Here is a 22,602-nt window from a genome sequence, read left to right as displayed (position 1 = left end):
TCGTTAGGCTGAGTTTTATAGGCTTGGAGATAGAGTGAAAACCAACTTCACATTAAAATATGCTTTAGTACCTAACCAAGAAATACAAGCATACATCAGAGACGTGTGTGTGTGTGTGTGTGTGTGTGTGTGTGTGTGTGTGTGTGTGTGTATAGATTTGGTGACTGAGAATATTTTTTATAAATCTGAATTATAAATGACCATTTATAATTCAGGAGCAGGTGCAATGCAAGGATGCCAAGCTGTTGTGATGAGAAGTGTTATTTTCCCAACGTTGCCCGAAAATAATGCCATACATGGGAATAGGAAAAGTACTGATAGAAGCGCTCCTTTGGTCTGAGTATCCCAAGCATTTAAAAGCCTTGAAGAACAATGGTCATTTGAGAACAGCATGGTTACAATTAAGACAGATCAGAAGACCTTTCAGGAATAAAAATCTTGTGAAGTCTTGAGTATCCTAAGCAGAGCAAACACATCTCTTGTAATGGAACCAGGACATACATATGGTAGAAGTGGCCTTTCTACAGTTAATGAGGAAGAATAGCAAGTCTGAGTTAATGTGCTTCACAAGAAAGCTAAGAAGCCAATTAGTTTCATTTACTGAAGTGACTGCATTTTATTCTTGTTCCCTTAGATACCCCTAATTATAATCAAAGTTATTATTCGTCTTTTGCCCAATTATTCCTTTACTGTATATTTGTTGTTACTACACATTTCATTTGGAGATAGTTATTAAAATAAATTAGATATATATCAAGCTAAGGTTGTATGAAAATATGATACAACCAAAAGGCATTTTAAAACTGTTTTCATGAATGTTGAAAAGGATAAAATACAAAGCTAAAATTCTTGTTATTTTTTTAAATAAAAATCCATGTCTCTATTAAGACTGATACAGTATTTATCTTCTATTTTATTAAGTTTGTATTATTTAGTTTAATTTGTTTTTTTCAGACAGTGTTTTTCAAAGACATTTGGCTAACACTAGACCAAAAAATAAAATGCAAATTAAAGAAAAAGGAGAAACATGGAAATACTGTTGTGGGAGGAGTCAGATTATACTCTATAATCTCCAGAGAACAAAAGAGGAAGAAGAGAAGCAGCATTTATACATACAAGGAAATAAAAAAGTCAGAACCTGAATTTTAAGAAAAATAAAAATGAGTGTGTTATAAGATGCATAAAGTAAACTGTAATTACATTAGGAAAGTAAAATGTTGTAAACTAACATTTAAAATAAAACAAAACTGGTCATATGTGCAGACTTAAAGAAACTATTTAAACTTAAAAAAATAGACAAAGGCTGTGTTTCAAGTTTTTCATTCTATTGTGCACAATGTGTGCTCTATGCTGATAGTTGGTGCGAAGCTGTCCACCTCACCTGCATTGTAATTGACCTCAGAACATGGTGCTTTGCAAGTCTGGCAATCTCATTAGTCTGTGATCTTTCCCAGCTTGGCTCCAAAAGCAGAATTCTCTTGGGTGGTCACTTAAGTTGCTTGCAAAACTTTTTTCCAAATTCAATTTTTGCTATTTCTCAAAATCAAATCTATCATGTAAAGGTCAGGGATTTTCCTGGCAGTGAACATTCAAAAGAATGCAGCATGAGTTCTGTAGTCACTTGCCATTGGGAATTTCACAGGATGCTATGCACTTTGATAGGACCATTAGATTAAGTGTACAGTTCCTCCAGGGACTGATGCAAAATGCATTGTTTTTCACTTGCAAGTGTAATGTCTCTTGCATTACAAAATTTTAAATCATGCACATCCATTTATAGCCACACCTGTATGCTTCCCATAAAGAGCAGGACAGTGTAGACATATTCCTATAACAGCAAATCATAGAAATGCCCATTGCTTTTTCTTTGTAGTAATAGTGATCTCTGTCTCCCTTATGGCTTCCAATTTCTTCAAGACTTGTATTCTTCAAAAGTGGCACAGATATGAATAAGAAGCAGTAGGGAAGTAACTATTATTGACCTTCTGTGTCAAAGTCTACAGTTGGTATATACGTATAACTTCCTAGGAATCCAGCCATGAATCAGAAAATCGTGTCTGTCTTTGAACGTCAAAGATCATTAGTTCATTGGAAAAGCAGCCGCTAGTATTCCCTTGGCTTGAAAATATACTGAGGCCAAGAAGTTTCTAAAGAGGCCAGAGTTAGAATACACTGTGGGTTTCTAAAAATATATAGCCCAGTGACTTTGTCTATGGTTTTGCTAACTATCCATAAAGATGTATCTCCACTCGTAGGAAGGAAAGCAGACAGAAACAGTAATGCCTTCTGGGGATGAGGCTGAAGTAAAATATATTTGAGAAGGCATACAGGAGAGAAACTGACAGACTTCAGTAAAATATAATACAGAGAAATGAATCTTGCAAATCTGCAAAAGAGAATTGATATGATTATGATGTTCTGTGTGTACAGAAAAGTAGATGTTCAGTGCTTCACACAGAAAAATAAGAAAATTCTCCCAGGAAAAGTAAAATCTAGAGAATTCTGCCCCATAGCCATTTTCACACATAATTAGGGCTCAAAGTGGAATGTGTTGAAACTAACCCACAGAACTTTATCCCAGAACTTTAGTCACTCATTTAACAAATACATATACATATTATATAGCATTTACGATTAACTGATCCAAATGTATACACTATGAATAACAAGTATTTGAAGCCTCTTATGTTTTGTCATGATATGTGTAAAAGTAACTGCTTGTGTTTTCTACAGCATTCCATATGTTTTATCAGATTTTCAAATGTGCAAACCAAATCAGTGAGTGAATTATCTTGCCTTGATTGGTTTATTATAATCTACTCCTTTGTCACTTCTGAAAGGTGTTGCTGTTTGTCTGTGTCTCAGTGTGTCCATGTCTGTGTGTGTGTCCATGCACATGACTGTGCATGCAGTATAGTAGATATTTTGCAAATTGTACAAGGCAGATACCAGAAATCTTGAGATTCTGGGGAAAAGATGAAAGGAATGTTGATGTCTGAGTCCGAAGTGCTGCAGAAATACTAAATCATTTAATGTGCTTACATGAAGTATTCTGTGAGTATCACGTAGTTTACAAAGGGTAAAACTCCCATAGCCACAAGATCACTTTATAGTCATTATAATCCATACTATTATTAATTTTATAAATAACTTGTTTTTTAGCCAAGACTTTTTACAGCACTGACAACCTCATTGGCAAAAACAAAACCCTTGTTATAACCAAAACCTTTTAAGATGTAAGGGAGTCCCCAAACCATCTTTCAACTTCCCACCTGGAAAATAAAATAGATCATAGGTATGAGGAAGGAAGAATCCTAAATAACAGAAGGATATATGGATATGATATTTTCACTTATGCTAAAGTGATCAACAGTTGGTCTGCATTTTCATCCTACCTCCAAGCCTCGTTCTGAGCGATATTGCTTGGTGGGAATATTTTGACAACCACAGTATGCTCAAACAGGTTTTTAATCATTCTAGACGGGGGGTGGGGGGGAGATTTTATTTCAGACAAGAAGCAGGCTATGAAGTGAAGAGACTCATTAGGAACAAAAACAGATGAGCTCCAATTAAACTAACTGCTTGCTGGCAAATCCCTGGTGCCTTAGAGGGCAGCTTTGCTTAACTAAGGTTTATGGAACAAACAAGCCAGCTTCAGGTGTCGTTTTGGACCAGCCAGCCATGGATGACTCGCAGTTGGTTTCATGGTTAGATTGCTTCTCATTTCCTATTTCCCAGGACTGTAGAGAATCACGACCTCCCTTTGGCACTGCTGTTTCCTTCTGAGATAATTACTGAGGTGTGTGTTCAGGGTACCAGTAAGTTCAGGTCTCTCCATCACGGTTTAGATTGTGGATGCATAATGTATTTCTTTCACCAGTTTCCCTTTCACAATGACTTTCTCCAAACCCTGGGACATGGCAGCTATTACTTCTGAGACAGGTTTTTGCCAGTTCCTTGTTCTTGCCTAAATTTCTTTTTCCTATGAGGTATATGTGGTCTTCCAGAGAACTCACTTTGCCTTTTGAGCCTTCTATAACAACATTGTTTGCCCATTGGTTCCAGCCAGGTATCTTTGGAAGCCAAATTGTCAAATCTTCATCAATAGACCTTTTTAATCACTTAAGAATGTTTTGAAAAGGCAGAATTGTTGTCCTCTTGTTATTTCTACTTATTAGAAATTACACTATTCATTCCAATACACACTTTCTTCTAAAGCCAGGTCCTAAAACGGAGAAATAGACACCCTATGCATCAAGAAGCCTTTGATGGTACTCCCAGGAAAATCACATGGAATATTCATAGTGACATTAGCATGTAAATGAAAAGAAGACTTTGCTGTGAGAACTTTCCAAGCTGATTCATGTCATGTTTCGTTGAGAGTGCCCACTGCTTCTCCCCCTCCTGAACAATAACTAGCTTAGTCTTGACCCTGTATCTGAAAACACTGTGTTTCTTCAGCACCCACACCATACCATGCTGCACGCTCATCACTCACCCAACTACTTGCCTCACGTCCTAGGCAAAATCCCACTTTCTTTCCAGACCCAAGCTAGCTTCTACCTCCTTGGTCCACATACTCATTCTGCCCACATCAGTCATCCAATCTTTAATCCATCTGTGTAATGTTGAGCCTATCTCCAATGCCCAACTCCATCCATGCACCCTCACTTACCATTAAACGTCTCTGGACTGTTTGTTTAGATGAGGAGCCCTCAGAAGGAAATACTTAGAGCTAACCTGAGGAGGGTGTGACTTATGACTAGGGAAAAAAGAGCAAGTTGTTTTCCTTTTCCCACCACAGGGACTTTTCAGCTTCTCTTTCCTTACACAGTATTTGCTATCACCATATTTTATATGAGAGTTGGATAAGTAGAAATGCTATTTCCTGGGGAGAGGGTGTTCTCAAAGAAGCAGCTCCCCAACCTGTCTCTATTGTGTTACTCTAGTCATTTGTTAAGGTTTTAGTGGAGCATGTATATTTGTCTTTCAGTTGACTTCTAAATATGTGCTTTGCTTGGAAATTACGCTTCATGAATTCAGAGGTCTGACTGTCTATTCTATGGTGATATTCCGGAATCTAGAATGGTTGTGTGTTAAGATAAACCTGATAAATGAAGATTTGCCCTTGACTAGATTTCAAGTCTGTTGTTCTGGACTTAAATATTGCCTTTCCTAATTCATGTTTATGAACCATTAAGAGATATGTCACTTCTCTATGCCTTGGTTGTCCTCATTCTAAGGCTGTCTTCTGTAATCATATTGATGTCAACACTTTTAACACAGTGGTAGTGGTAGATGTGAGCATTATATTCAAAATGTAGATCATTAAAGGTTGCATGCAAATTTCAAAAAAATTAAAGCATCAGGAGAAATATAAAGTATGCTGAAAAAGCAGCCTTGACCAAATAAGAGCATACCCAAAACACCCATCAGAGGGCCTCTTACTCCTTCACACATCAAGTCACACAAAACATCCCAGATGCCAGCTTCCCCAAATTTGACCATTTCACTTTGAAAGCAAGTTTGCCAAGTCATATCTGTTGAGAAATTCATCAAACTCATCCAATTCTTGATCATAACTTGAGAGATTATTTGGTCTTACTTGTCCTTTGTGTAGATCATATGCTGAAAAAAGGGTTAGATAGATAACTAAATATCTGGTGTGTTAATGAATTTTATTTAGCAAATATTAATAAATTATCAAACATTTTTCAATTCAACAGTCAGGGTTAAAAGAATTCAAACTTGCTGTGATTAGACATCCTGGTATTTATCCAGAATATACTCTGATAAGTGGAAAACTGGTTAATCCCAAGGCACGTTTTAGCTTCATCTGAATCATATATGTATCAGTAATGTCCATATCCTCCTGGATATTTGAGGAAGAAATAACATACCTGACAAATGACTGGGGACATATGGCTTTCCGTGGCTACAAACTGAACCACCTCACATGACCAGACTGATATCAAAAGAAAATCATCCAATCATTCAAGATATCTGATCTGCAGTTAATGAAATCACAGAGCTGCTGGTGTTTTCCAAGAAACATTCCAGTGTAGTATATGATTGATTTCCACAATATAACTACAGTTAATATGGGAGAATTTATGTATTTGTTATTAATATGTGCCAATAACATATTGCTAAGCCAGAGACAAGTAACATTTCAGTGATCTTTCTATTTCCAGAGTTGTTACAGCTTTATCTATGCATTTCATCTGTGATTTCTCCTCAATGTTTCCACATTTAGGCTTAAGTCATTCACATTTACATAGTCCACCATTAATATTTAACATTCTAAAATCCCATCAAATGGAAATGCCCAATTTAAATTTTACATCTGGCATCTTGTGTACTAGTTTTCATCTCCTTGCTCCTTTGCACCAACAATACTCATGTTGGACAGCCTGACATTGACTTTTCACTCACAGGGAGTCTCCTCCCTCACTTCTTGTTTCTAGCAAGTGTAGAGGGGTTTCTCTTCTTTTCCGGCTTCTTGACACAGGTTTTCCCTCTCTTTTTAACTTCTCAGTTCTCTTTCACTTTGACTTATGGGTATCCCTTTGGTAATGGTGCAGAACTCTACTTTTGGTCAACTGCACTCTTTCATCCTGGACTTTCTCATGACTTGGACACAGTGTCATGGTAAACTATCTCATTATCCCAGCACTTATGGTGAAATAAATATTATGCTAGGTTCACTATTTCTTTATGACCAGATACTTTCTTCCTTCCTTTTAGTTCATCCATCAGTTAACCAATCAACAGTAAGCTTTGGAGTCATCTTTAGAACCTTTGTTGGTTAATCAAGCACCAAGTTGTAGTTATTTTCACACCTCAAAAAATATCTCTTGAGTTTCTCTTCTTTACTCTGTTGCTAGTTTAGTTGACTATGAGAACAGGCATTATTTTCTGTTGTCCAGAATGTTACAATTCTAAATTTTGTCATGTCTTTAGTCTGTGATAAAGTACCTATTGTCTTTCCCCACTTTTTAAATTGACCCTGTAGCCTGAGGGATGGAATATACAGATACCAACATGTCACTGTATTCCTGAATTCTTTAATAACTTCTGATGAGTTTTCATTGCCATAGAATGACACATCTGGCTGATACAACTGGCCCCCCAGTGCCTCAGCAGCCTTATGTCTATCTACTCACTGACTTGAACTGATTCATTTCCAATGTTGTGAAGTTTCTAGCAGTTCCCCCAAATACATCATACAGCTCTAAAGTCCATGCCTCTCATTAGGCATCACCTCTATCCAGAATTCTAGTCCTAACTTTATTAAGTGGAATGATCCTTGCTTATCATTTAAGACTCTGGAGTACACTATGTCCCTAGAGGATGCATTTATATAGTCCTAGATGTGGCTGCATGTGAGAAGCACATGCATGTTTTATTTAGTTGGGTAGCAACAGCAGCAGCACCCATTTTAATGGGAAATAGCATAGCTTGGAACCACCTTTCTAACACTAACCTAGTAAAAAAAATGTATGTTCTTATAAAGCTCACCCCACTACTGTGGTTCTAAATTTTTGTTTGCCAACAACAAGATCTTTAAGCTAAATATTCTCCAGAATCTGTTCTGCTTCTATTTTCTGTGTCCTTTCTTTAGGAACAACACATTTCAGAGTTGTCAATAAATCAGCGGTGTAGTACATCTACAAGCCTTGTTGTTTATTGATCCTTCCCAGGTAAAGTGGCTTTTTTACAAAATCAATACATGTGTTAAATGTATTCAAAGTAATTGCTTTATATACTTAAAAAGCAAACACAATGCACTTAGAAATGAGTCCTTCCTAGCCCCACCTTGTGGACCACAGGGTTATTTTCTGTTTTCATTGATAAAAGCTACCAGCCCTGAAAAGAGACTGCAGATCAGACAGGGCATGGACTTATAATCTGTCCCAGACTCACATCTTATACCTGTCATTAACTTCCTTTGCAAAGTAGGCATCATTGCCACTATGGGACATCGGTAGATTGAAAATATGTCAAACTCAGGACAATATGCGTGCACAGAGTTGACAGTCAGTTGTTATTTCACTAACTAGGAGAGAATAGTTAAGTCAATGATCACTGAGTCTTTCACAGGAAGGGGGCATTTATACCACCAGTGTTAGTAATGCGAAATGAATGCTATGTCCTTTTGTTAGCTTGAAAAAAATTCAGGAATAAGTTGGACTTACTGATTTATTTAACAGACAACAACATGAAAGCCAGAGATGTCAAGTGATTTATCCCAAGATATGTCCCTACCACCCAATGTCCAGAAACTTAACCCTATGCCTCTGGGAATAAATGTAGCCAAATCCTTTTCCTTTACATTTCTGTAACTCGCCTTGCACTGCACTCAGCCATACCTCTACTGAAGCACGAATTGCTATGCTGGTTCCCGAGAGTTTGATTGGCAGGTCTGGAATGGCCAGTGATTTGCACTGTGAACATGTGCCATGTGTTGTTGATATTACAATTTGCAATGTGCTGCTGTAGATAGCTACATTCTGAGTCAGTTAGGAAATAGTCTCAGCTTTCTTAGACATGTCACCTGTGGAGATTGGCAACAAATGAATATTGAAGCTGCAGGTCTTGTCTAATTGCAATTGCATTTTTCTTTTTTTTTTTTTTTTAATCAAAGAGCACTGAAAACATCAGTACAGGAACTCCATTCCATTCCCCTTGCTGGCTCTTGCTAGCCTATTCTTAGACAAGAATACACATTTTGGAAAAATACATAGTCCCAGATTTATTCGATAAAAGTTGCAGTTTGCTTTGGATTCTGTGTTTACAGTCGTACTTAGAGCTTACACAGTGCTCTGTGAAGGCTGTAGTGTGTGAGATGAGAAATTGTTTGTAGGACTCATCATTTACTCTGTGGAGGAAAGCAATGCTGCCTTTGTACTTCCAAGCAGAGGGAAAATACAGCCCAGTGGCTTCCACAAAGACGAAACACAAAATGAGAGGAAGGAATCGGCAATATTTATCTCTTCTGGGAAGACAGAAATCTATCCTATCTCCGACTTCATTTGTTAAATGGGTTGCGAGAGCTACTCACTCCTGCTTCCAACTCTCTTATGCAGACAACCTGTTATAAAGGGTTTTAAGAAACTTGGAAACAAAATTACCATTGGTCGAATCACTTCTGAGACTAGCTTTTCACCTGGTGGCCAGAGGAAAGGCAGGTGAGAAAACAAATAGGCAAGTAAGACACTGAGGAGTCACTGTCCCAGACTTCAGATTTAATTAGATCCCAACTCCAACAAGTTCTTTTCAAAAAAAAAGAGACGGCATCTTTTAAACCTCTCAGTTTCTGCATTCCTGGTAAGCACAGATAATACACTGCACAAAGAGCAATCCTAGCAGATAATGGGATATATATGAGGGCTTCATAGCCACCTTATCTTGAACAAAGAAGGCATCCTATGAATTCTTGTCATCATTTCTTAAGGCTTACATATATTCTCCGGTTCTCATTTCACTGCTTCATTCCCGTTTTTTTTTTTTTTTTTCCACAGCCCCTGACAAGCAAAGAAGGAGCAAGCAGCTGAAAAGATGACACTTAAAAACCCCAACTTTCTCATCCCTCAATTAGACAGAACAATTCAGCACCACACAGCTCCAATGAGAAATCTCAGGTCTCAGAAACATCAGGTGTTCTCCACTTCAGCACCCACCCTCTAGACAGGACAGCTTAAACATGTATTTTAGCACCCCAAAAAGTTCAGTTACTTCATATATGCTCTAGTTTCCCCTAAAGCAATTTCTCATTAAATTCAATTGTGCCCCCCCCCAGAGGAAATTTGGAATTACTTTATTTATTTATTTATTTATTTACATTTCAATATAGAAGATTTAAGAGTAACGTGGTGTTAAGTAGAGTTAGAAAGGTATGTAGTTTTGAAACTTAATATTTAATACTTTGGGGAGATACTTTTTCACCAACTATTATGAGAGGATAAGAAACAAATAAAAACTTGGCTTCGTGTGAGGTTTGTCCTCTGGTGCAGGGGACTTTGAATGAACATGACAACAATTTTGTCTGATGACATTTAGAGTCAGATGAGAAAAAGCCAATGAGAGAAGGGGATGTGACAGCTATGTCACTGTGGTTAAGGGAGAAAAGAGAAGAAATACGAAAGAAATGTGTTAGAATTGAAAATAGAAGACAATTTCGAGTTAAAAGTATCGTCTAGGCTTACTAAATTCCAGGTAAACAGGTTGGTAAGTCTAAAGGCCTGAAATAGAAGCCTGCCCAGTATGATCAAGTCACACTGAGTAATGCAGAGCAATAGGAAATGAAAGCAGACAGTTGTCATTGAAAAACAAATCTCACAGCCCATCGAAAGTGACTCTTCAGTTTTGTTTTTGTGGTTTCTTTGCTTTCCTTTTTTATTGTTTTTTTACAATATGCTTTGACCATGTTTTCCCTTCTCTCAATCTGATCTCACCTCCCTATCCATACCCAACTTTATGTTCTCTCTCTCTCTCTCTCTCTCTCTCTCTCTCTCTCTCTCTCTAAAGAAACAGTACACAACTACTGCCACCAAAAAATGAAAGTTAAAAAGAGACTAAATAACAATAGGACAAAAAAAAAAAAAAAAAAAAACCATTTCTTAAACATTAAGACCTATTGAAGAGTTTACAGCAAATAAAGCTTACATTTTGACTACATTTTAATAGGATTTGCTCTGACCTTTCTTTCCACATAATAGATTGTAGCAAAGCAAGCACAAAAGCAGGTAGTTTGGATGCATCAGCAGCCAGGAAGATCTGGTGGTGGTTTTGATCTGAGGCATCACAGTGGGGTGTTGGGAATAGAGCAAATGTGTTTATTCATGATTTATGTGGTAGCTGCAGGTTCTCCTGCATATCTCAAATAGTTGCTGTTTTCCTACCTGGGAAGTCATCATCATGAGAATGTTGGAGGAGGTGGACATAGTCTACACAGCAAAATCCAAAACCATTTCATTTTAAATGGTCAAGAACAAATTATTACATGTCATTGCACGTACCTTGCTGAATTCTCCTTTGCACTGCTTTTTGAAGACTGCATGCTGGGTTCAGCACTCTTTGAAGAGGAAGCTGTCCTGCTAACACATGCATTGGTATGGTATGTATTCCAATTCCTTGTTGCTGCAGAACTGCACACTTCACTTGATCATCTGGTTGTCCAGTAATAACTTTACAAATAACCTCTTTCAACTTGAGATTTCCACCATGGTAGAGTCTTTTCTGTTCTATCCCTCCCAGTTAATTACTTGTGAAGTCTATTGTTTCAGCTGTGTTTATATCTCTGTGTTCATCATACCCTCCTCCTGTAGTCAACTGCATTCTAATCTATTTTCTACCTAGGCTCCTGAAAGCCCCTTTTCATTGGTCTCTGCAGTTAGTTCAATATGCCTCACACCTTAATAAACCCCAACCTATTTTCTATACCACAGCCATAATGGCTTCTCTCAAGTACAATTTGATGTTCTGTTTACCACCGTTCAATGGTCCCCCAGTCCTCCCAATGTTAAAAAAAGAAAAGCCAATTCTCTTAATGCCCTTCAGATAGCCTTTGTGAGTTGGGTCCTACCTACATAACAGCCCTATCCCTTGGGGTAGAGTGTTTTTCTGAGCCAATTCATCTTCTCTGTTGTCTTCCCCAAACAAGCTTGCATGGGACAGTGAGCTGCTACCATATCCTAGATGAAGTGTGTTCTCTCCCATGGTTATGAGCTGTTTTCCCCCTTCCATCCCCAGCCCTCCCCCAGCATAACACAGTTTCACATTTTTTTTCTTCCCATGCTCTTTCTTCAAATGGCAGTTGCGATGAGGCTTTGTTCTAGGTAATCTGATGAGTTTCACTTGTGCCTGGTGTGTTCAATGAGTTCCAATGACGAACAACTTTTCTGCTCAGTGTAAGCACTGATAACTGTGTTTCTACTTTCTGCAAATCCTAGGGGCTCACTGACACCAAGAAAATAAGAGCCACTTCAATTATATATCACTACGCCACTTGTTGAATTGCCTTGGGTAGGATGTAACAGTATAGGAAATTATAATTTATCCCATAAACTATGTGGCTAAATATACTAGTTTAGATATTAAGCCATCCTCTATTGAGTACCTATTTTTAAAATACGCCTAATTATATTCACATCTAAGGCCATGACCTCTTCTTCTGCCACTGAAAATGCACTGAGAGAAAAATAGAATGTGGGGAAAATATGAAATGTAGGCGACCAGTCCATCCTTCTCCTAATTACAACTTGGAGACTACCACAATAGACTAATTAAGATACACTTCTTATTTTTTTCTTTAGTCATGTAAATAGAAGCAATGGTGGTAAGAGAGAATAAGCTAATATGATATTTATGTTGTGGCTGTAAGCTTTTACTGGAGGTCCTGTGTTACACTTGAAAACTTGAAAAAAGTAGTATGTTTTCTCCTCCCTACTGGTATTCAGTCACCTGAGCATATGGAGAGACCCAAAAGCCACCCCTATGTATTAACTTATCTATAACAAATGGGCCCTAGGGCCTGAATATCAGCTGAAGGATGGTAATCTTCTACATTTGATGTAATTATCCATTATCCTCTTTACCTTGGTTCTCCTGACACAGTGTTTGCTAAAGTCTCCATGGACTTTCCTCATAAATTCTGCCTGGGACCACATGTCTGTATTTGCTCCTAGAAGGACATTTTTTTTGTTGTTGTTGTTTTCCCTCCTGTGTACATTTTTTCTACAAATTCTTCATTCACCATTTTCACTTCAATTTTTAATGTTATATGAGTGACTTTGGGGTTTTTATATCTAACTCTGACTTAACATCAATCTGTAACTCTGATCTACCTTAAAGTAGATCCATATTTTAAGTCATCAGCTAATCTGTCCTTGGATTCTTTGACGGCTTCCCAAACATAATTTTATGAATGTTTAATCACCTTCACCTCTCCTATATGCTCCTCTTTTCCCAGAAGGTAGTAGCTATATGACTACCTACGAGCATACAGAAATTTAAGAATTTCCTTCTTCCTAGGAGTGTTCACAGAAGTGTGTGCCCAGTGCTCTAATTCACTAGGTGACCTGCCTATACATTGAGATTGACTCAAGGGCTTTTGCCTGACTGAATACAAGCAGGTCCTTCCTGTTTAATGCTCAAAAGTTGAGGTAAATTTAATCACTGAGAGAAATAAGTACCTCCTTATTTTATTGGTGCCTCCTGAATTCAGCCTGAGCTTCACAGCTTTTTGCTACTTCATTTCTCCATGTCAGATTGGAAAGAGCCCATCTACTGGTCTTCCCTCCTCTTGCTTCATTTCTCTGTTCTCTGCTTATTGTGGTTGACTTCCATTTTATACTATAATTAGATGAAGCAAACAGGACATAGCTATAAAAGTCTTATTCACCTGATCTGCCCATTGCCTCCTCATTATTAAACTTTCTTGTAGATATATGAAGTTCCTCATCATTTAGGCTCACCCATATTTTAGGTTTGCTGTTTCCTATTAAGTACACATCCAGAGGGGAGGTAAGGAATGCTCATACATTGCTGATTCCAAGATGAGTGTGCATGAGGAAGTAGGCTTAAAGGGCAATGGGATTTCAGAGGCAGCAGCAAAGAAAAAGACTGGAAGTCTGTCAGAGAGTAAGTGCAAAGAGGTTTGCTAGTCTCAGTTTTTGACCTTTGCAGCTAGGATCCATGTGGTGTTGAATGCCTCTATGAGAAAAGGAATCTTATCTTCTGCCACGTAAACATTCAAAAGCTAGTTATAGAAACTATCACTAGCAAGCCCTTCTCTAGGTGCCTCAGAAAAAATGATGTCACAAGGTATTAAGAGGGCTGCATACAGGGCACATCTATACAAATTGAAATAGATAGAAAACAAATATGCTTAAAATTGAAAAAAATATGGGTAAGTTCTAGGGAAATGGTGACTGCTGTGGAAACAGAAGTCCTGGCATTTGATAGAGTGTAACTGGGCAACAGTGTCCCAAAATATTTTTGTTGGAATTGATCCTATAAGCAAGTGATGAAAAAAATAATAAGGGAACAACTTTGACAGAGGGGCCACTATGCACAGAGACTCTAAATCATAAATTCTAAAAAACAAACAAACAAACAAACAAACCACAGTCAATTATTTGATTGACTTAAAAGAGAGAGACAGATTACATTATAGGTGGTTCAAACTTGTCTAAAACATTCCTAAAAATAACCCTGAACATAATGGGAATAGTGAGGAATTCTTATGGTGTCCTATGTGCCATTTAAAGCTACCACAGAGCGATGGGGAGGGAGTATACATAAAGAACACTCACTTTGGCTTGGCTGCTCTGAAAACCACTGTACAGGTGTGAATGTATAGACAATCAGGTGTTTGTTACATGGCAGCTTGCCACATGTAGCAGGGGACATGTTAGCATGTTGGTAAGAAGTCATCCGATACAGGTGAGGGTTTTCAGGTGGAGCCACCATACTAGGAAGGCTTGGGTGTTGTGCCTTATAAGTGAAAATGGAAAGGATGATGATTAACTCATTAGAGGAAAGCTGTCATTCTTGGTCAAACTCAAACTCTATGAACTCTGATTGAAGTCCATCTCCCGCCTTTCCTGCTCATCTGCTGTCTCCGAAACCCCACTGCACTTTAAACGGACTTTGACATGTACATTAACCTTGGAGCCAGCAATGTGTGTGTGTGTGTGTGTGTGTGTGTTCGTGCATGCATGTGTGACATGCATATAGATAGATAGATAGATAGATAGAGATAAATATAGATATAGATTATATAGATGTATAGATAGATATATAGATGATATATAGATATATACAGATATATAGATATATATGCTTATATTTATATTTATATTTATATATCCCTTTTCACCTCCATGACTTCTAAACTTTATGGTCTTATTTTCTGCTTTTAAATGTCTTTCCCTTGGAATAAATTGTGTCTGGGTTGTCATGATGTTCTGAGGAATGACTGAAGGCATACATGAAGTGAGGCAGTCAGTGAAGAAGGGAAGCGTTAGGGAAGTGGATGATTCTTAGTCGTACCACCTGCACCTGAAGAGCTTTCCACAGACACTGAACCACACAGCTGTATTTTCTAGGCTCTGGCTTGCTAAGGGTGGAGTGTCCAAGAGACATTTGAGGCTGATGACCCATTGTGACTCTTGCTTGGGCTCTGAGAACAGGTTTTCCTCACAGAAGGAGGTTTCCAGCTTGCTCTTCTACTTCAAAATGTTGTAATGAATGTCTTAACTATTTCCCAATCACAGCTTCCTCATTTGTAAAACTGGCAATGATTGAAGGAGCACCTAGCTGGATACTGGAAAGATCCTAATGGTTGTTCTGAGAAGTCGAGGACCCCTCATGCCTTCTGTCTTGTCTTGAGTGTTGTGAAGGCACCTGTTTCTCTGACAAAGCTATGGGACGGGTACTTTACCAGTTCCATGTTATGAATTACCAGCATAAAGCAACACAGCACTCAACAGGTTAAAAAGATCATACACACCAGAGAAGGGGGAAAAAAAGGAAAAAATAAAAAACATGGACAAGGAGCCAAAATTCCTGCCTATTAAACCCAGTTTTTTTTTTTCCCTGCTGTTGTTGACCTGAATAAAGCAACCCTCCATAGCTCCAATGTTCTCTTTTTAAAATAGACTGCTACAAGACTGGAGAGAGAGCCTGTGAAAGTACAAACATAGGTAAAACTACCTTAATAGCACCGGTAAATGTAGATGCTAACAACAAATTAGACCTGATTTTTTTTTACATTTTTTATTGGTTATTTTATTTATTTACATTTCAAATGCTGTTCCCCTTCCTGGTTTCCCCTACCTAACCCCATCATTCCATGCTCCATCCCCTTTGCCTCTATGAAGGTGCTCACCCACCCACCCATTCCCTCCTCACCACCCTAGCATTCCCCTACACTGGCGCATCAGTCCTCCACAGGACCAAGGGTTTTTCCTCCCATTGATGCCAGATAACACAATCCTCTGTTACATTTGCGACTGGAGCCATGGATCCCTCCATGTGTACTCTTTGGTTGGTGGTTTAGTCCCTGAGCGCTCTGAGGGGTCCAGTTAGTTGATATTGTTGTTCTTCCTATGAGGTTATAATCCTCTTCAGCTCCTTCAGTCCTTCCTCTAGCTCTTCCATTGGGATCCCCAGGCTCAGTCCAGTAGTTGGCTGTGTATGCATCTGTATTGGTCAAGTGCTGGCAGAGCCTCTCAGGGGACAGCTATACTAGGCTCCTGTCAGCTTCTTGGCATGAGCCATTGGTGTCTGCAGATGGGATGAGACAGTCTTCAGTTGAAGGATGGGGCCACCCACCCATCTCAAAAATTTTAACCAAGAATTGTTTCTATCTAAAGGAGATGAAGGGACAAAAAAATGGAGCAGAGACTGAAGTAAAGGCTATCCGGAGACCACCCTACCTAGACCTGATTTTTAGTTCAACTGTGTAAGAAATCAACCCATTTAAAGGTGGTATTATGAGGATGATGCATGCTGTCTCTCAGGACAGTTCTTTGACCACATGAAAAAGCTGAGGGTTTGTGGTTTAGAGCTGGCTCACACTTAGATGAATGTGGGATGCATGAGCATGTCAGTGTGTGTAGGGTTATATGCATGCCTAAGAAGTTCATTCATTGTGACAACAGAGAAGGATACAAGGTGTCACCTGTAACTCTACTCCTATTAAACAGGATCTCTCACTGAACTAGAAGCTCATAGTTTCTGCTATATGGGCTGGCCAGCAAGGTTACAGATATGCAGTCATGTCCTGATAATCTTTATGCAGTAATGGTGTTTCAAACACAGATCCTCATTTCTGCATAGCAGATAAACTTATCCACTGAACTATCTACACTGTACATTTAGCTTGAACTGGAAACCTTTGTAGCTGAAGAGCAGTACTCAGTTGTAGTTTTATCCATCCAAGCTTGTTTGAGACAGTTAATTGAGGGTGTTAGACAAGAGTGCTCTTTTTCCAGCTAAGAAATAACTGCCTATACTATCATCTGCAACCTCCCAGATACTGCATAAGGAAGAATGCTGATTTGCTTCTGCATAGCTCAGGGGATATTCCTGAAACTCAGTTTACTTCTGGACTTTTTTTAGTTAAGTCTGACTGTTAGCATGATCTTCTTTCTGAGTATTGCCAGGTATTTTTTCTAAATGGTGAAGGCTTCCTTTCCTAATATCTTGAAGTCTACATATTGCAAGTTCAGTGATAGCATGTCTAATTAAGGCTGGCCTTTCCTTCTGGGAGACAAATTTTTTTCTATACACATACACACACACCTCTTCATGCAGAGTTTTCCCAATGGGCTTCCTTTTTCCTAATGCAACAGAGTTAATATGTACCAGCTTTACATTAGGCTTCTTTCTTTAAAGAAGTATTTCTTATCAAAATAATTTTGAGATTACTACTCTGTGTAAGGAATAAAAGTCCCCCAAAGATATCTACATCTGAATTCCTAAACCATTGGGGATATTTTAGGTCATATAGTAAAGGTTACTTAGGTTTGCGGGTAAAATTAAAATTTTCAGTAAGTGATCATAAAGGAAGTACTATATTCTTTAGGAAGACCTAAAGTAATAACAAATACAGTGCATAGGGAGGCAGAAGAGTTTATGTCACAGTGATGATACAATGTGGAAAAGACTTGGGCATTGACCGTAGATACCACCCAGAGCCAAGACTGCCTACAGCATCTATAAACTCGAAAGATAAAATGAATGCTTGCTTTGAGCTTGCTCAAGGAATGCAGGGCACCATCAGTGAAGTTTTAGCCAGAAATAGCAGTTCAAACTCTGGCTTCAGACCTGTAAGCTAATGAACCTGAGTTATTTTAAGCAACAAAATATGGAGTAATTTGTCATCATAGCAAGAGGAAACGAACATAACTTTACATCCATTTACAGCCTTATACTTACATTGTACTCACCGAAAATAAGCAACTGAGAGAGATCAACTGTGATGCTAAGGAGAAGATACATCATAAAGACAGGTCAAGGAGAAAGAGATTCTTTCTACTTCTCCAGCTTCTGCATTTGAGGCTGAAGAAGTAGGACACAATTTTTTCTTTGCTTGATTTACTTTAAAATTAAGACTTGGGGTAGACACTGAGAGATAGATGACTGAAAGTAAAGAACACTGACTGTTCTTCGAGAGGACACAGGTTCAATTCCCAGCACCCACATGACAGCTAACAACCATCTGTGACTCCAGTTCCAATGTATCCAACATAGTCTTCTGGCCCTTGAAAGCACTGAATGCATGTGATATCCAAACATACATGAAGGGAATATATTCAATACACATAAAATAAAAATGAGTAAATTTTTTTCAAAAGCAAGACTTGGTCCATTTCCTCAGAAATATGCATTCAGATGTAGCTCCAGCATCACTACTTGCTGTTTCACAATGGGTCCTGGAAACTTTCTATCCATTGACAGTTCTGATTTAAAGACAGTTGAAACAGTCAGCATTCAAAAGTAGTAAAACAGAAATAAGTAATATTAGTCTGCCTTTTATGGCCACCTCCCATGCCTTCTTTTGGGGGAGTGGCAATTTCTCTGATGTTCTCACTAGAATTTCATACTTTTATGGTCTGCATTTCTTTCCTGCTTGAGTATACATTTTAATTCCCGTCGAAAAACACAGAAGAAAGAGGGCCAGAGACATGGTTATGTTTCCTTGCTGTCAGATCTTGCCCAGGAACCCCAGAGAGCTGACTCTTACAGAACTAACGCCAGCCATGAGCATGATGCACTAGCTGCATCCCATTAGATCTTCCATAAGCATGCATTTGTTCAGAGTTCCACTCACCATGAATGGAGAAGGTGAGCGGCTCTCCACTCTGAGAGAGAGGGATGTGCCTCATGGGTCTCCTTCACTCTGACACAGCTGAATAGGACAATGATCTAACTGATAACCATGTCTGTCTGCACACAAGCTTATATGCTCACTACCTACGGAGATGGCAGGGGAAAGGGAGGGACGGAGGGAGGGAAGGAGGTTGGGAAAGAGTATAAGGAAAACAAAGAAATTTAGAAGCATGTTGAGAAAGGAATTTTGAGGACTTTGCAAAGTATTCATTCTTACAAATCTATAAAACAAAGAGGAATGAAGAACACCATTCATCCTCTCTGCAGATTTAGAACACATTTAAGGCTAAGCTTAAGGCTAAAGGTTGCATTTCCCAAATCCTTGCTCCAGTGAAAGGGTTGGGCTAATATGGTGTTAAGAACACTCTTCAGGCTTTGAGAATCATGCACGTAAAAACTGAGAAAATCAAACTGATGGCATGGCCATGATGAATCTAGGTACCAGACCTCAGTGAGTGGGAATGTGCTTATGCTAAGATAAGATCTAGAAGGTAGGACTAAACCCAGCAGGGCTAGTGCGTGTCCATGGAGATACTGTCCATCCAGTTTTTAAAAGCATCTGCTCCTTTTTAAAGGCCATGTGAGGCCGCTGCTGAGATAGCCAAACTGAACAGATTCTCTGTGTGCGTTGCTATAAGGACTCTAACCACCAGTGGAGCAAGGAAGTGGAACCGATTCAAGAGAAATATATACCTTGCCTTTTCTGTAGTCCTTGTTTATTCCTGTCTTAAACCACAGCTGAGTGATCTGTGGGTTACTTAAGCCCAAGGCAAGCATCCATTCACTTTTACATTCTTGAATATCTCAAAGAGACAGCCATAGGATTGGTTCTTTCTTTGTTTTCTTATACGCCTCCCTTCCCTTTCTTCACTCTCCTCTCCACTCCCTTAGGCTTCTTTTCCTTTGTCTATTTTGAGCCCCTTCCTTGTTTTTTTTTTTTTTTTTTTCTTTTATTGGCTATGTTCTTTATTTACATTTTAAATGTTATCCCCTTTTCTGGTTCCCCACCCAGAAACCCGCTATCCCTTCCTCCCTCCCCCTGCTTCTATAAGGGTGCTCCCCCACCCACCTACTCCTGCCTCCCCGCCTTGGCATTTCCCTACACTGGGACATTGAGCCTTTACAGGACCAAGGGCCTCTTCTCCCATTGATGCCCAACAAGACCATCTTTTGCTACATATGCGACTGCACCCATGGGTCCCTCCATGTGCACTCTTTGGTTGGTGGTTTAGTCCCTGGGAGCTCTGGGGGGGGGGGGGTCTGGTTAGTTGATATTATTGTTCTTCCTATGGGGTTGCATCAGCTTTAAGCCTCTTTCTTAAATTATTTCTTTATTATTTTTCATACAATCTTGCTCTCAGGAAGGAAAAAACATATTTGCTTAAGGGCAATATTAGGGGCATACCTTACCTTTCTGAAGACCAATGACATGTTAAATTTTGTTTATCTTTGTCAAATGAGATTATGATTTATTTTTAAAATGTAAAAAAGTTATTCGAAATAGAAAGGTTAACACTATTACTCATCACTCACAGATACAATTGCTGCATCTCTAGGGAGGGATCCAGTGGCTAGGCCCCAGCTCTTCCGTATCAGGCATAGAATATTAAGACAGTTACTTAACTTCTATATCTCTGGGTCTCCATCTATAAGGGTTAATATTATTATATTAACTATCTCTATTAAATAGTTTAGCAGTTCATAGAGGGGGTTTGCATAATGCACAAGTACAATATATGTCAATTAGTAGGGGCTCAGTGTTATTCATATATAATTATAATAGAGAAAATTAGAAGATAACTATTATCTTGGAGGCTCTCTGCTCTAAGGGAAACTAATGAGATGGTATGTGACAGCTTTGATGGAGAGGCCACATGAAAATGGATATGAGAAGAGACAAGATATCACATGGTGGAAGAGAAAAATGAACCTAGAACTGAGATACAGTTCAAGTCAGAAAGGAGAGGAAGCGAAAAGACCTAAATGAGGAGAGGCAAAAGAGGGAGGGAGGACAAGAAGAAAGTAGGGAGAAAGGGGAGAAGGCAACAAGTTATATATCAATGGAAGTTAATCTTCTAATAAAAAATTTAATTGTACATCTTAATAACTTGATGATTTATTTTATGATTACATAATCCACATGCTCTGATTATAAGGCACCTAGGAACTATTATGATAATACATTGTGCAATATTGCTGCAAGTTTAAGATACAAAGAGGTTTCTCTTCAATCCCCCACCTTAAAATGTAATTAGCCTTATGGATTAAAAAGGGCACTCAGGCAGGAAGGTTCTGTTGCTTAATTGTTAAATGGACATTCATGTGCATTTTTTTTTTTAAAAAAATCTATTCAGGATACATTTACCAGCCTTCCTGACTGATCCCTTAGCTAAGTGAAATATATAGAGTCCTGTTTGACCAGATAGTTCCCATGGAGGCCATTCAAGAAGTTCCTCAGTGTAACCTAGGAATTGCAAGACAGAGGGACATGCCATCTCTCAAAGCAAAGAAGTAACTTTGTGTAGAATAGAGGACACATGAAGCTGAACAGTTTCCATTATCGTGATGGAATGAACAAACATAAAACCTTCCAATTAGAAAAGACCCAAGAAGTCACATGTCCAGTTGCTTGCTCCTTTGGGTTCTGATGTTAAGGGACCTCTTCTTGCAAATGCCCAGTTTAAGCGATAGTTTGAGAATACTCTTTCTTTTTCAATGGAAGGCTTTATGACTCTCAAACTCATTCATAAAGACCAGTGTTAGACCTCTTTCTTAACTGAGACCTTCCTGAAAATGGAAGACATACTAATAGCTTACTTTCCTTAGCTCCAATGAATAGAGAATACATTTGTCTCTTAGAATCTCATGTCTCTTTAGCTTTTCAATGTGTCATCCTAGTTTTACCTATGTTAAAGCAAACAGGGTTTGGATGAGCTGGGAGATGTAAGGCCATCTTGTTCTATACTTGACTTGGCACCATGGATTACTAAAGAGTAGACTCTGTCTCCTTTTTCTTTCCTTCTCCTCCTCCTCCTCCTTCCCTCCCCCCACCCCCACCCCCCCGTCCGGCTCCTCCACCTCCTCCTCCTCCTCCTCCTCCTCCTCCTCCTCCTCCTCCTTCTCCTCCTCCTCCTCCTCCTCCTCCTCCTCCCCCTCCCCCTCCCCCCTCGTCTCCATCTCTGTCTCCTTCTTCTCCTTCTCTTTTTCCTTTTCCTCCTCCTCCTCCTCTTCTTCCTCCTCCTCCTCCTCTTCCTCTTCCTCCTTCTCCTCCTCTTCTTCCTCCTCCTCTTCCTTCTTCTTCTTCAACAGGGTTTCCCTGTGTGGCTGTCCTGGAACTCACTCTGTAGACTAGACTGGCCTTGAACTCAGAGATCCACATGCCTCTGCCTCCTGAGTGCTGAGAATAAAGGTGTGAGCCACCACACCCAGCTTCTGCCTCTTTTTAAAATATCTTTACTTTTTAAAGATTTATGCATGTTATGGAGGTGAGTGTTTCCCCCTCATTGGGTATGTGTATCTGATACATAGCTGGTGCCAAAAGAGGCCAGAAAAAGTTGTAGGATCCCCTGGACCTGGAGGTCCGGACAGTTCTGAAATGCCATGTGAATTCTGATAACTGAAACCAGGTCATCCACAAGGCAGCAACTACTCTTAACCACTTAATCATCCCACCAACTCCAGCATCTGTGTTTTTAGTAT

General features: G+C 39.0%; 1 protein-coding gene across 4 annotated transcripts in view; it reads left to right on the top strand.

Moving 5' to 3' along the window:
• Nucleotides 1-22,602, top strand: part of Kcnip4 (potassium voltage-gated channel interacting protein 4) — a 1,049,546-nt gene that overhangs the window by 825,008 nt on the left and 201,936 nt on the right. The window lies entirely within an intron of this gene.

This window comes from Arvicanthis niloticus, chromosome 7 (genome assembly GCF_011762505.2).
Source record: "Arvicanthis niloticus isolate mArvNil1 chromosome 7, mArvNil1.pat.X, whole genome shotgun sequence".
Classification (NCBI taxonomy): Eukaryota; Metazoa; Chordata; class Mammalia; order Rodentia; family Muridae; genus Arvicanthis; species Arvicanthis niloticus.
The sequence above is the reverse complement of the archived record's forward strand: the minus strand, read 5'-3'. Positions and strand labels throughout refer to the sequence as shown.